Source organism: Lissotriton vulgaris, chromosome 2_2 (assembly GCF_964263255.1).
Source record: "Lissotriton vulgaris chromosome 2_2, aLisVul1.2, whole genome shotgun sequence".
Classification (NCBI taxonomy): Eukaryota; Metazoa; Chordata; class Amphibia; order Caudata; family Salamandridae; genus Lissotriton; species Lissotriton vulgaris.
The window spans coordinates 208,213,997-208,229,444 of NC_141688.1; the positions used below are offsets into that span (position 1 = coordinate 208,213,997).

General features: G+C 44.1%; 1 protein-coding gene across 1 annotated transcript in view; it reads left to right on the forward strand.

Moving 5' to 3' along the window:
- The window catches only part of LOC147729247 (CD59 glycoprotein-like), a 141,627-nt gene that overhangs the window by 69,773 nt on the left and 56,406 nt on the right, over positions 1-15,448 (forward strand). The gene's annotated exons all lie outside the window — the stretch shown is intronic.

Sequence of the window (15,448 nt, forward strand, 5' to 3'; positions counted from 1 at the left end):
CGCCAAGCTTGGCATTAGTGGCACAAACGGGTACAGTGTGAGTGTACTCTGGGACTGGGTCACAGCTTTGCATCAATGTACAGATGGAGTCAGGCGGATCATGAATAAGGCACTCTATTCCCATTAAAAACATTAATAAAATATGAATGCGTAATAGTGGTAGGGTATGTAATATCTATTTACACACCGCGGATACGTCCACTATTTTGAGAAACTTGCCCTGAATATTCAACTGTGTGTAGGTACTTTACTGAAGCCATGTGGGTACATGTAAATTTAAATGTTTTTGTACTTGTATAGCGCACAGCTACCCGCAATGGGTTTCCCGGCGCTTGTACAAATACCGCAAGGGAACCCTTCCTGGCTTTCCCTGTGAAGTGTCCACTCCTGGGCACCCCCATGGTGCAGACCGGCATCCCTCGCGTTGTGGGGGCCGTTGTGGAGACTAAGCAAGCTATTGCCCAGAGTTGCAGCGTGGGACCCATGATCAGAATAGGCACTGAGGCGAGAATTTCCGGTCAGGGGAATTAATCAGCCCGAGACCCGCCGGGGCAGGAATCGAACCCTGGTCCCTGGCCAGAGCTTTGCATCGAGGTCTGCCTGCTCTAACCATTGAGCCACACCACTCCACATAAAGGAGCATGCACAATTATTGCCCCAGCCTTACATGCTTTGCGGGCGATCAAATAGAGTGAAGTTCCACAGGTTGCTAATAGTGCCCATAAAATAAGTTTCTACATAGAAGTACGTATGCTAAGTTAGAACATCAAGAATATTTGAATTGCGCCCTGGATGGCCTCTATAGGAGCTATACATATATAAGGATAACATAAAAATGCAAGCAAAAAGGTGCTATAAAAACACAAAAGAACTGTTCAGCAACATGCGAACTCAGTGTCTTTACATTGCCTGCTAATATCGGACACTTCTAGTGCTACCTGTGTGTGATTTCCGAACCTGTTGGGTGTTTTGAACCCAACCACATACTAGGAAGAAAGCTATAAAGGGGGCTTTTTATGTCCTTAATAGAATTCCCAGAGGGCATTATCAATAGATAACTGTCCAGCCACTATATGTACAGGCCCAAAGGCGATGGCGCCTAACGATGATGACAGGCGATTGTGAAAGTCATTGCCCGTTAGAACGTTTGCTGTTATAATATGTTACAATGGTAGGAGCAGTACGAGTTCGGAAACATCCATATGTATTGTATTGTAATTGCATTTATATAGCTATTACTACCCCTGTGCAATTTTATAGGGCTTGTTACCCCTGACGTAAGTGTGTTTTTTTAAAAATCTATATTTGCGTGTGTTTTTAAAATGATTTCTTTTTAAGTTATTTGCGTGACCTCCTCCAACCCCCCCCCTTCCACCCCAACCCCCTGTAGATGTCAGAAGACAGTGGCTTACTAATGTCATGTTTGTCAGTTTATCTGAGGTTGCCATCCGCATCCTAGCAGTCTGGCAATTATGGACAGAAAAGAGTGAACACAGAGCCAGGCCTACAACCCCATGAGCCAGATTGGGTCCGGCGATTTTTTTTCTTAAGATTGCTCACGCCTCCTAGTAATAATTTATCTCGCGTGGTACCATGTCAACACTGTCCATCCTGTAATTAATGCTGGAGCCCATATTTACACCGTCCTAGCACACTGACATCAATTACTTTCTTTCTGTGCCTTTTGACAAAGATCCAGAGCTTGCTACCTTCAACTTTTCTATTCTTTCTTTTTTCAAGATGTATTTTGTGTTTGTAACAAAATTTCACTCTACTGTGTGCAAAGTTCATGTCACACTTTGAAAACTGCAAGGCTGTTGCAGGTACAGTCACAAAGATCTATGCTCTTCACACGACTCCAAGACTTGTGAGGATCGCACAAAGATGAATCCGAAGGTGATCCAAGACCACAAAGCTATCCTGCCAAACAGTCTGAAAGGGACTAGAGAAGGTCCCAATCAAATTCAAGAATTTGTGGACCCATTCTCGTGGCTGTTCCTATAAAAATTCCTTTTCCAGGTCATAGACTTAGTCCAACTTGGAAAAAAACATTAGAAGTCAATGCGCCACTCTTCCTCTTCCCATCATTGATCAGAAGTCATTTGCACGTAAGGATGCCTCACAATCCTGGTCTTACTACTGCAGAACCAATCCCAGAGCTTGTTACAGAAACATTAACAGGCACTCGGGCTCAACATGGCTCTTCACCACCAGTTAAGACAGGCTCCCACCCAACACAGACCTGGTTCTGGAGACCTGCCCTTCCTTCTGCAGCACCCTATGCCTGAATACTTGCTGGAACAGACATCAATAAATAGACTGAACCTAACTCATTTCTTACTTCACTTCCTAATAATGAATCTAAACATATGAGTATGGTACCATCAACAAATATAATGTAACTAAAGTCTTAATACCTTCTATTAACTGCAATGCTTTTTAATGAGGTGCTATCATGTTTATTAGTCCCAAGATGGCTGACAACCCTTCTTGGATGTAGTGCTGACAGCCAATCAGATCTCACGATATGTGTGGTTAGGCTACGCCCAGATATATTTATGTTTTTTCCTTTAATATCTAAAAAACTACTGAACAGTTATACACCATTTAATAAAAAGGCATGACTCTGTACCAAGGGCTACCTTTTTGCTAAATTTGGTGTATTTCCGTTCAGCAGTTCGGGCTGTTGCTGCGATTAAAGGTTCCTATGGACAATTCCTATGGACAATTGCATGGGGAAAACACGTTTTGCCCACCCCCCTTTTTTCTCAGCCCTTGCTTCACGAATCACTGTGCAATTCTCAGGATAGGAGCGGACCGGAGCGCCCCATCAGTTTTGAAAATTTTGCGAACATTCGTCAACCGGCGCCAAAGTTATTGCAAATAGAATGTTGCGGATTTTTAATGGAAAATAGGTTTTAACTATAACTACCTACTGGTGACCGCCACTAGGTAATATATATATATATATATATATATATATATATATATATATATATATATATATATATATATATATATATATATATATATATATATATATATATATATATATATATCTTTCCTCCTTTCTTTCCTGACATTTTTATTGTTTCCGAAAATTGCTGGAGGGCAGGAAGGAAGCAGCAAGTGCCTTTAAACCCATAATATACTTAAAAACATGACGCTCCCACCCAAAGTCAGCGCCTGTTGCGGTGACACCGGACACACCGCCCTAGTGCGGGCCCTTCTCAAGAGTCCTGTGATCTGTTACAGAGTCACTGTTGCGCTAGGGTGTGTTGCTTCATAGGCCTGACCGCAAAACTGGAGCTGAACACAGTATGGAATTTCGTGGACAGGCATCAAGAACAACCTATACTTGCCTCGCTAGGGTCCTCCTGCTGGTGTGAAGACACCAGGGCTTCTAAAGTCTAGTGGGGCTTTCTAAGGTCTAGCATGGGAATGTCATCCTCAGGAGAGTGGTCTGGGAGACTGAACCTGGTTCCCCAGGTCCAAATTTGGTAGCTCTGACCATAGTGCCACATCCTGTCCCCCACTATACACCATACTGCCCCACTGAGAGAAAGTCGTATTGCCTTGAACTGCAGCCCAATTATGCCCCGCTATAGACACCTGGATGCTCTTCAATTCAAATTGCCCACTAGTCGAGAGCAATATGCTGCCTAAAAAGAATAGTACCAACATATTGGAACAAGTATTTTCAGTGCAATAGGTCTCGCATTTGCAAGAGTGTAAGCAATTGGCATTGTAAATGATTATGCCTTTATTTATGTTTTAAAAACAAAAACATAATTAAAGGTATTGTCACAATGCCAATGGCTATTACACGCAATAATATAATAAATTAATATCCTAATAATAATAATAATAATAATAAAGGGGCTTATAAAGCGCATGGTGACGCCATCCCGGCGTGTCCCCGCGCTGTGGAGAAAAGTCAGGGCCAATAGAGGGTTTTACAGGGAAAACAGATGGGTTTTTAAGTTTTTCCTGAAGGTGGTCTCTGAGTCCGCTAGTCTGATACACATAGGGAGAGAGTTCCATTCCCTGGCGGCCATTACCCGGAAGGAACGACCACCCATTCTGGCTTTCCTGATACGGGGAATTTTGAGCAATCCAGTTCCCCCAGAGCGAAGAGTTCTGTTGGGCTCATAGGGAATAGCCAGATCAGTCATGTAGGGAGGAGCTTTTTGAGAAATGATCCTATAGCACATTACAAGTGCTTTAAAGAGGACTCTTTTTTTTATTTTTTTTTTTATAGGAAGCCAGTGAAGAGTGTCTAGAGCTGGTTTAGATGGTGCTCTCTTAGGCAGTCTGAGGACTAGGCGTGCTGCTGTATTTTGGAGTACTTGGAGTCTCCTGATGTTGTTTTGCGTTGTTCCGAGCAGAAGCACATTGCCATAATCTATCCTCGGTCACTAGAGCTTGGGTCATAGTGCGCCTGGCTTCAAGAGGAAGGAGGTCAAGGGTGCGGTTTAAGGTCTTCATGACCCCAAAACATTTTCCGACCACTTTGTTCACGTGGCAATCATAGGAGAGTTTGGGATCAACCCAGATCCCCAGATTCTTGGCCGCATTGCAGGGGGTGGGTAACGGCCCCAGACATGAAGGCCACCACTCCTTGGTCCAGCTTGTGTCCCTGCCTCCAATTACCAGAACCTCCGTTTTTGAGCCATTGAGCTTCAGGCAGTGCTGGGTCATCTAACCTGCCAGAGCCTGCATGCAGGATTTAAAATTATTTGCCGAAATGGAGGGGGCTTGGGATAGGGAGATGAGAAGTTGGGTATCGTCGGCATATGAAACTAATTCAATGCCGAACGATTGGACCACTTCCGCCAAGGGGGCCATGTACAGATTGAACAGGGTAGGGCTCAGGGCCGAGCCCTGAGTACCCCCTGTTCTAAGGCAATGCTTTCAGAGAGGTATGTGCCTCTCTTAACCTGGAAGCAGCGATTGGTGAGGAAGGCTTTCAACCAGCCCAGTGCTTCCTGGGTGACCCCGGCTTTGTACAGACACTGTAGCAAGATGGAGTGTGCCACAGTGTCGAACGCAGCACTAAGGTCCAGCATAATTAGTGCCATAGTCTGTCCTTCATCTGCACCTGCCCGTAGGGTTTCGGTCGCTCTTAAAAGGGCGGTTTCGGTGGAATATCCTGACCTAAACCCTGATTGGGAGTTGTGGAAGGCATTGTTAGACTCTAGATGGGCTATGAGTTGGCTGTTAGCTATTTTCTCGGCCACCTTCGCCAGATAAGGTAGTAACGAGATGGGCCGTAGGTTTTCCAGGATGTCTTGACTGATGTTAGGTTTTTTCTTTATTGGCAAAACAATGGCTTTCTTCCATTCCGTAGGGAGGGTGGCCGTGGAAAAGGAGAGTTGGAGGATGTAACTAAAGTGTCGTTCTAGGACCTTCAGGCTAGCTGCTAGTATCTTGGGAGGAGCAGGGTCCCGAGGCGAGCCAGATTTAATGTTTTTACAGATGCTAGTTAAGGTCGTAGTGTGGGGGACAGAGAAGCAGGTAAGACATTTCTTCTCATGAGAGAGCTCCAAATTCTCGGTGAAGTCTGAGCCCGAGGGCAACTCGGTGGAGAAATTAGCGTAGATTGTGGTGATTTTACTGGCAAAGTATTTGGCAATATTATTACACGTTTCAACAGAGTCATTTTGGGCATTGCTCTCGTTGGTTACCACCGAGATTTCTTTAAAAATTTTAAAGAGCTCCTTAGAGGAGTTCTCTGCTTCACCAATACGGGTCTTGTAATGAAGTGCTTTAGCGGAGCGGATAAGTTTGTAGTATGTCGCTTGCTCTTTCTTATAGTGGCTTTTAGCTGTGGGGCAGAAATTGGCACGCCATTCGCGTTCCAATCTTTTGCATGCAGATTTAGCATCTTGCAGTTCAGATGTAAACCATGGGGAGGGTTTTCTCGGTTTTTTGTTAGCCACTGACCTACGAATGGGAGCGGTCTTGTCTAGGGCAGTTAGGACACAGTTTTTAAGGCAAGTATAGGCGGTTTCACAGTCGGAACCTCTAGGAGGACCTGCCGCTTCAAGGTTGTCGATAAAAGTGTCAATGTTAAAGTTTTTCCACTTTCGACTTTGGTAGATCTGCATGTTATAGTTCTTAGTTTCAGTCTCAGGCACCAGTATATGTATGGGAATTACATGGTGGTCAGACCAGGGAACGGGAATTGGAGGAAGCACTTCTACTCCATTCCAGTTACCAAATACGGGGTCGAGTAGGTGACCTTGTCTGTGAGTAGGGTCCTGGTTTTTGAGAGCTAACTGCAAGGAAAGTAGTTCTGCTTTTATGCAGGAGCCATCTTTGTCCAAGACATCATCGAAATGTATGTTCATGTCGCCAAGTACCAGGAGTCTAGATTTCCTTAAGGCAAGATGTGCTGTAGCCTCTATTAGGCTAGCAGTAAAATCAAACAATCTGCCCGGGGGTCTATATAAGAGAATGCCTGATAGGGAGTGTTTAGGACCCAGTGCGATAGTAAAGGTAGCTGCTTCGCAGTGATCAATAATCGGGGGAGACAAGGAGCATTCCAGTGGGGCTCTAACAGCAATGGCTATTCCTCCGCCCCTGCCATCCTGCCTGTCGAGCCTGGCGAGGGAGTAACCTGGAGGCAGCGCCTCGATGATGTCAGGGTCAGAGTGTTCACCAAGCCAGGTTTCGGTTAGTAGTAAGATCTCGAGTGCTTCATCCTCAAGTAGGTGATAGATTTGGATGCAGTGTTTGCTAAGAGATCTGCAGTTAAGCAGTGCTGCTTTTAGTACGCTTTTATGGGGGACTTTGGAAGAGCTAGTATCAGGAGTGAAATGGCACATAGAGCAATTGTGTAGAGATAGCGCCTTCATAGAGTGTAGGCACGGTGGAGTGAGGGCAGAACGGAGATTCAGTAGAGAATGTGGTGAGAATGTGGTGGAGACAGCCGCGGTTTCCCCCAGGAGTACAGTGGCGGAAGGCAGCACTGTGGTATCATGTGCTATCATTGCTGCCAACGAAAAGCCAAAAGTGGTTATTGTGGAAATGGAATCGATGAATGGCTCGCTGCTCCAGTTGGAAAGCAGCGAACCCATTGTTCCCACTCGGTATCCTCTCCTGCAGTGAAAACAGCAGGGAGCTGCTGTGGCTGTGCATTCTTTTATACACTTCTGTGTGCATGAGAATGGCTGTGTGATTTTAAATGCACATGGGTTGTGTGTTGGATGCTCATATGTGCTTGTAGCCTTAAGTCTACAGCGGGCGACCTCAAAGCTGGGGAACATCAGCAGCGCATGGATGCCTGGCTTCACCTTGGGGGTGCCCAGGAGTGGACATCTGACCGGAAAGCCAGAATGGGTTCCACAGCGGTATGAATACAGCGCTACGAGACCTCTGGGTAGTAGGTGCTATATAAATACAAACACATTTACATTTACATTTACATCTGGGGAACCGGGTTAGTCTCGGAAGGGACGTTTAACATTGGTGATTCTGGAAAAATAAAGTAATCTCCCCGTGCCTAACAACATTGAATGTGTCTTATCTATAACAAAACTCGTACTCATGCTGATATCTTTTGGTCCAGTTTGCGCTATATAAAACTTGTAATAAAAAAAAATAACAGCACATTTGGGTCCACTTAATGACACAGCACTTTATTTGTGTGCTGAAACACACCATATTTTGTGATAAGGAAACCTACCCCCTTGTTGCTACAGCAGATGTAGGCTTGCGCTCACACAGCAAACATGGGTACACAAACTCAAACCAGTGTGTCTCTGGAGGAGGGCAGCACTGTGGTATCATGTGCTACCATTGCTGCCAATGAAAATCCAAAAGTGGTTATTGTGGAAATGGGAAAAAATTATATAATATGGTGTGATTTATATCTGTAAGTAAGGGAGTATGCAGTTCCTTAGAGGGAGGGAAATTCAGGTATTTCTAAAAAGTGCCCTTACACCCTGCGAAGGATGTCATGCTTCATCATTGGGCCAGCGCTGCAGTGCTAGATTGGCACCCACGTAGAAGCTATTTGGAGATCATTTGATGAAGCTCTCTGGTGTGTGCGGGTGTGTGGGCATGGTAGTTCAGTGAGTATGAGTGGATTGTAAAATAGGTCTAAGACAACCCTTTCTAATAATTTTATCTCTAGGGGGCACCAGTCTAATTAAAAGAGTGAGCCTCAGTGGATGCAATGACCCTTTAGGTTCTGTGTGGTGTATATGGTCGACATGTTTCATGCCATTGGTAGGCCCTAGTGGCACTTCATCAGGATCGTATTTGGGAAAATTATTCAACTCTAGCACTATCGCAATGCTGCTTCAAAATTCATTTGGTGTAGGTAACCAGACTTGTAGTGAAGAACCATGTCCTAGTTGGCCTGGCGAGCTGAAACCTGAAGAAGGGAAGGGGCGGGGACAGGAAATAAAAACAAGGACAACAGTAGACCTAGATTAGGAGATTATTTAACAACAAGGTTACAACAGTGTAGCACCTAACAATGCAGTGTCTATGGTGTGTGAAACGCACATATCATGCTTGTGTAAGTGATTGGCAAGTTACAGTAATGCGTGATGATGCATCCCTGTGGTAATAAGTCACTTTTTTGGGGTCCACCATAAGGGTAATTGAGATATCTGGTAATATCAGGGGTGGACTATCCTTCTCGTAAGCCATACCCTTTGTCAGTTACATTGCGTTTTGGACGTGATGAGGATCGTGCAACCAATGGGCAAACCAAACAGACAGCAGATAGCATTCATCATAAATCGCCCATAGTTTAAAAAGTATCTGTGTGATCAAGTGTAGGTAGTTAACCATGTAAACAATTCCCTAGATTATTCCTATACAGGTGAGCACACAGAGCACCCCGATTGAGTGCGTGGTTGTGATATTATTTATCGCGGTGATCAGACTGTAGCGAAAAACATTAATGGCCAAACACACGTGATCGTGACCTGTACAAGCGTAGTATCTGATCATAAACTCACCCCTGGTGAAATGGATTTGATCTGACGGGGGCGCATGACAGACACTTTGTTGCTCTGACCTGAAAAAATAGAGTAAATATGCCGAGCATGTGGTCAGTAGATGCGGCACAGCGTATATCTTACCAGCATGGTTGATTGCGGGCAGTTCGTGATTTCAAGAAAAAGGAAGGTAGACGTACAACAAGGAGGCGCTGCAACTAGCTCAAGTCCTACCCTTGCTCTGGTACCCGTAAGGAGTACTTCAGAGGCGCGGTATTTGTTGTGTGGATTGTTCTGACGTGCATGCACAAAGTGGCTAGACCGTCAACTTCATTTGCCATCTTGGTAGAGGATTTTTTTAGCATGCGTAAAGTATAGAAAGCTAAGGTGATAATGTTCTGATATTCCAGTGAGTCAACCTAGCTCTTACCTCCTAACAAGTGTTACTACAGGAACACAAGGTGAAAGGGGTGTTATGGGAACTTGATGATAACGCCTGTGATATTCTAGAAATGGTGCAAGGAAGTTATGTGGTTGTACTGCGTGAGTGGAGCCAACCATGCTCAAAACATTTGTTGTAGCAGTAGCACTGAAGTGAAGGGTGGCACTACGTGTAGGTGCTATTCATCCCATTCATAATGTGTAGTCATAACATGTGGGGTAGTGATTTTCAAGTGACCTTTCAGTATAAACGAGCACGAGGTGTACGTGAGGTGCAGCTGGAGCTACCAATCAGGCCAAAGTATTGGAACTTACTGTAAGGGCCCACTGCTGTGAGTCAGTTTAAGTTTGTTTGTCACCAGTGCAATTACGCTCTTTCTGGTACTCTGTTCCTCTGACCTCCGCTTTTAAAATTTTAAATACTTTGAAACTCTCGCTTACTGTTTCTTTTGTCATGATGTTTTTTTAAATACTTTCAAGCTCGCTTATCATTGATTTTATTTGTATTGTGCCCTCATTTTTTCTGCTGTGACAGCGCTCATTTCAGCTGCTATTTTGGATCTCTGCCTGGCTACCCCGGTCCGCCGTGGTTTGCACCGATTGTTGCGGAGGGAAGACCAGTTATTTCCCACACTTCCAGGGCCTCACTTCCGCCACGGTTGATGCTCCAGCCGTCGCTCCGGTTATCCAGGTGCACCTACTTAAGTGCAGGCTGTAGACGTGCCTAAGGCAAGCCCGTCTGCGCCCAGCGGCGCCAGGCCCGGGCCTAGGGCCAGAACTCTTTGACCAATTACTGAAGTTGGGCACACTTGCACTTAAAAACCGTAGGGATAGGAGGAAGGGCCCTCTGCCTTTTAACCTCATTTCTTTCGGATCAAACTCAATCTGTGCAATTGGGCAATTTTGAATCGGCACGTTTTTATCTTGCCATGTGGGGCACCTCAGGGGTCCTCTTTAAGCTCTACGCTTTTTAATATTTATGTTCCCGAATTAGATTCCTTGATTAGTAGCTTTGATTTAATTCACACCTCCTATGCCGACGACACTCAGTTGGTTATTTCAGCAGTAGACAAGGACATCGACTACTCCATCAAACTACATGACTGTCCCCTGAGCAACTGGATGGGCTGGCAATGCCTAAAGTTGAACTCAGGAAAAACTGTGGTGCTGTTATTTGGAAACCTTTCCCCTCAGTGGTCACCAGTTTGGTGGCCAAACACACTAGGCCCTACTCCTACACCAGTAGCCAAGCCAAGGAATTTGGAGGTCCTCATAGATACAGAGCTCAACATGAAGTCCAAAGTTTATAAGGTGGTATTCTGCTCCTCCTTCCTTACTATCAGAATTGTACGTACAATTCTGCCTTTTATCCCCATAAATACAAGAAAAACAGTACTGACCTTTCGTCTTATCCAAATTGGATTACTGTAATGGGGTGTATATTAACTTACAATCCAATTTACTTAGAATGTTGCAGGCAGTATAAAACGCCGCGGCTAGACTGCTCTTGGATGTTCCTAAATGCCAGTCTATCAGAGCAGGCATTCGGGAATTGCACTGGTTACTAGTTTGTGAGCGAATCAAATTTAAGGCTCTTTGCACTGCGTACAAGGCATTGCATAGAGTAGGACCACGATTTCTGTTGGACCTTTTTAGCTGGTATTCTCCCAACAGATTGCTTCGTTCAGCAAATGCCTACCTGATGCCCACCCAAGAACTAACTGGGGGGGGTGGGGGGGGGGGGGGGGGAAGGTTTTCAGCTACAACACTATAAAGGAATGGAACGCCCTTCCACTCTCCCTCAGGAAGACTTCATCCCTGCTTGAGTTCAGGAAACTGCTCAAGACATGGTTATTTAGAAATTAGCTTTTCCTGACCTAGCATGGTAGACCGTGAGCGCCTAGACACCTCCGGGTAGTAGTGCGCATATTAAATTGTTATAGCAAAACATAATATTGTGGGTATGGAAGAGACGGTTAACTTGATTGATTTAGTTCTGCCCATGGTATATCATCGAGACCACTCGGGTGTGGAAAGTTTAAAGACCCAGTTTTGTTATTTCCTAAATAGGGCTTCTTTTGATATTTGGGGGCATACTTCCAGTATGGTCCAGTGTAGATCATTCTTTGTGTGTTTGAATTCATAGATATGGCCACACATTTTTGTATTAGTCTTCTTGCATCTTATATTGCTCCTATGCTCGGGGTCCTGGTTTTAGCAGGACTGGTTGTCATGCCTCCATATTGGCGATGGCAAGGGCAAGTGATAAGATATATGCTATTCTTGTGTGTTTCTTTTGTGTCCACATTAGGGTATTGGTCAGTGTGACAGTTTTTGTCGCACTAGTAAGTGGGCAGACTTCACATGGTCCTCAAGGGAAGTGGCTGGAAACAGGAGGTAGGTTCCACATGGATTTTGTGGTGGAGGCATCATTTTTCTAGGCATAGTGTTGATTAGTAAATCTTTTAGGTTGGCAGTTTTGAATATATGGAGGCTGGATAACTAACAAAACAAGCATTTACAATGCAATAGGTCTTGCATTTACACAAGTCTGAGCTATTGGCGTTGCAAATGACCATGCCTTTTATTTATGTTTTGGTTCAAAGGCATTGTCATTTATAATGCCAATAGCTTAAACTCGTGTAATAGCGATACCTGTCGCTTTGCAAATGCTTGTTTCTTTTGTAACCTCCCATGAGGACTGCCCCTCTTGCATATGAATTTACTTATGTCGTTTATTACGGCCTGTGCACTGTTTTTTCCATTTAGCTCAGGAACTCATTTGCGCAAATACTAGCTTGCCCCTCGTAATTATGAACGCTGCTCTCTATATCTGTTAATGCTCGCTCCCTCCTACTTGTCAAATCTAGTGGTGACGCCGTTTTTTTATTTAAAATGTAAAGATGGAAAGTAGTTATTAATTATTTTTTTGAAGTGCCCAATGCTGCCCTTTTACTTGAACTATGGTGGCCGGACTCTTTTCTTTATGCGCGGCTCGCCGTATTCACGTTCATAAACTTGACGATTTTTATTTTTAAAGCGCACCATGCTGAGCCTCCAATTTAACAAGGGCGGTTGCGCGCCTTTCTTTGTGCACAGCTCACCGTATTCACTTTGCAAAACATACAAGTCTCTAGGTCTGTCCATTCTTTTTGTCTGTGGCGGAGCGTAAGTGTGTGGCATCATTTCCTGCTTCCCTCGTGCTCGCTTGTCTACCGGTCTTTCCCTGTCTCTGGCACAACAGTTGCAGGCATCATGGCTTACCGTGGCAGTTCTTGCAGGTACAGACCTCTGTATCCTGAAAACGTTATCGTGCAGGGAGCGGAGGAGAGACTACTGTATGATTATCCAAAAATATTAGTTTTGGCCAATTTATTATTCTTCCTTTTAATGATGGTCTAAACCCTGCATCTCAGCTTGTTGGTGACACACACTTGTGACCCTTGGTCCCAAACGTCAGCCCTTGGCCATCACGTGATTCATTGCACCCCTGTCGTACTTTCTCATACATCTAACCACATTTCAGAGTTTATGACCCTGTTGAGCACTGCCGTTTCCTTCTGCCAAAATTGTACAGACTGTCTAGAAGTTTAAAAAGCTGGGTCTGGCTGTTATATCCATTGTTTGCTTGTCTGCTGCTTTTCCTTTACATCTTCGTTTCAGTATCTCATCTTCAGATACCTACAAAATAAAATGTAAGTATACGCTATCACATGGGGAGTAAAGTATTGCACTTGCTGGTTGGACACGAGTGCAATGAGTGGGCGCTATATCGTTGGTTATTGGAGCACACATCACATTCGCATGAGGCCCACTGTGCTGCAGACAGCCGTCCAGCTAGTTTTTCCTGTCACTGGAGTTGTGCTACCAAGAAACAAGCATTCTAGGACCGGTTTCGGGTTTTCACCCCTCTTCAGCCAGATTAGCTTGAAAGCCACTGCCTAGAAAATAAAATAATATTAACAGATTAGTAAACAGAATATAAAAAGCAAAATTAAAAATGTTAAAATGGTCTGTAAATTGGAATTCATTTGAACTTGGAGGCTAACAATTAAGTTGGTATCCGTAGATTGACTTGTGAGATAGTGCAATTGCATCAAACAATGTATAGAATGGATGATGGGTTCCTTAATTGAATTTAGAAGCTCCTAATTTCCATTAAGAGTGTGATTTTTAATTTATATATATATATTATTAAATAGTTTGTGCTTTGATTTGTGGCTCAAATGATCGAAATTGCTTTGGCCGTGGTACCCGGCTTCCAGTAATAACTCATTGGGGGTCCCCGGTTTCTAATAACTTGTTGCATTTAGCAAGATGGTTCAATAAATATTGTATTTTTATAGCAGCTGTTAGCCTTAGCTGTGCTGGCACTGCAGGTGAAGCAAAGGCGTGTAGTTAACAATGACAGTGCGGCAACCCTTGATTGTGGGTTTAAGGTGAACAGTCATCCTTGTTGTTCAAGGTATACATTTGTATATGCCTTTTGAACTCGCACAAACCATGCACATTTTTGGGAAGTTTAAAAAGAATCTTACTTTTTGACAATTGAGACAACTTTTTAGCAAAAACATGTAGTTTGTGATTTTGTTTCTCAGATGCAACCACAGCTATATCTTTCGTCTATATGAGAATTGCAGATTTTCTTTTAAAATGTAAATTTTAAACAAAAGTGTGAGGTAAAAAACCCAGTGAAAGGAGAGCACTTCTTTTTACCCCTGGGGTGCCTTCAGCCTCACAAACCCATTACCAGTAGACGAAAAGTACCTGAGCATTTGGTGACACCACTGGCTGCTTACCTGAAGATGGAATCGAGAGAATGGTGTACTGCAGACCCCATCAATCCTCTGTTGCAGTTGTATCCGTTAACGGAGGAGTACCCCGCCAGCGCCATCTCGAGAGGGCATACCCTCATTTGCAGAAGGATCTGACCACATGCAAATGATGATTTGCATATGGCTGGATCCAAACTGGCTGGCAAAGTGATCAAAAGAATGATCGATGTGCCTCAGACTTCTTGACTCAGGGCGAATTTATTTATTTTATTTATTTATAAAGTTTTATATAGCGCGAACCAGATCCCGAAGGATATCAGAGCGCTTTACATGAGGATCAATTGAATCACAAGTTACATGTTATATCCAAGCATAGTAAGACACAAGCACAGAGACAATGAACAAGAATAGCAGATATTCATGGATACAAACAGCTAGACCCGTAGGTATGAGAGCGCTTTACATTAGGTTGCGCAATGTTGTGGAAAATTATAACAATTACACATTACATCCGGAATAAGCAATACATTGAGAGAGTAATGTGGCATGATTTATTTAAGTTCAGACAGACTCTCAATGTTTGATTCCTTGTATCTTCTGAATTTCTTTCCTTGGTGCCCTTGTACAGACTATAATCAAACCAAGGGAAGACAGAGGCCGGTATAAATTTGAAACGGTGTCTAATAAATCTGCTTATTGGAAAATAAACTCTTGCAAGCTCACCAGTGTCCTGTGAATGCCAAGTATTTAATTCATTCAGCATTCCATCCATCATTTGGTGCTGCAGCACTTTTCACTCTAAGTGGGATGAGAATGCCAAGACATGGGTCCCATGCTGTGTTTGCTGCTGGATTCAAGCTATCCTAGCTGATATGGGGTGTTGCGCGGAAACCGGACCGAGAATACTTGTTTCCGGTCAATGGAGGAACTGACTTGGCAGTTCGAGTTGGACTATTCATAGGGGGACAGGGTCCAGACCGATTTGCATATGCCTTAGGCCAAATTGGGCTGGTGTAGTGAGCAAAAGAACGATGGATTTAACCGAGATCTCTTGAGTGGGGGGATTGTTTGATTCATTCAGCATTTCGTACATCATTTGTTGCTGCAGCACTCATGCAAATGAGATCTTCTCTATGCATCTGCGCCTGTGCCATATTATGGATGTGGGTGCAAAGCCAAAATAAAGCAGTCAGGAGGGGCGCTAATAGTGCTCCTGAGGGCAGCCCACTAGAGGCGACGTCCCTTTTACTCCTCCTACAGACATCCACCTTTAAG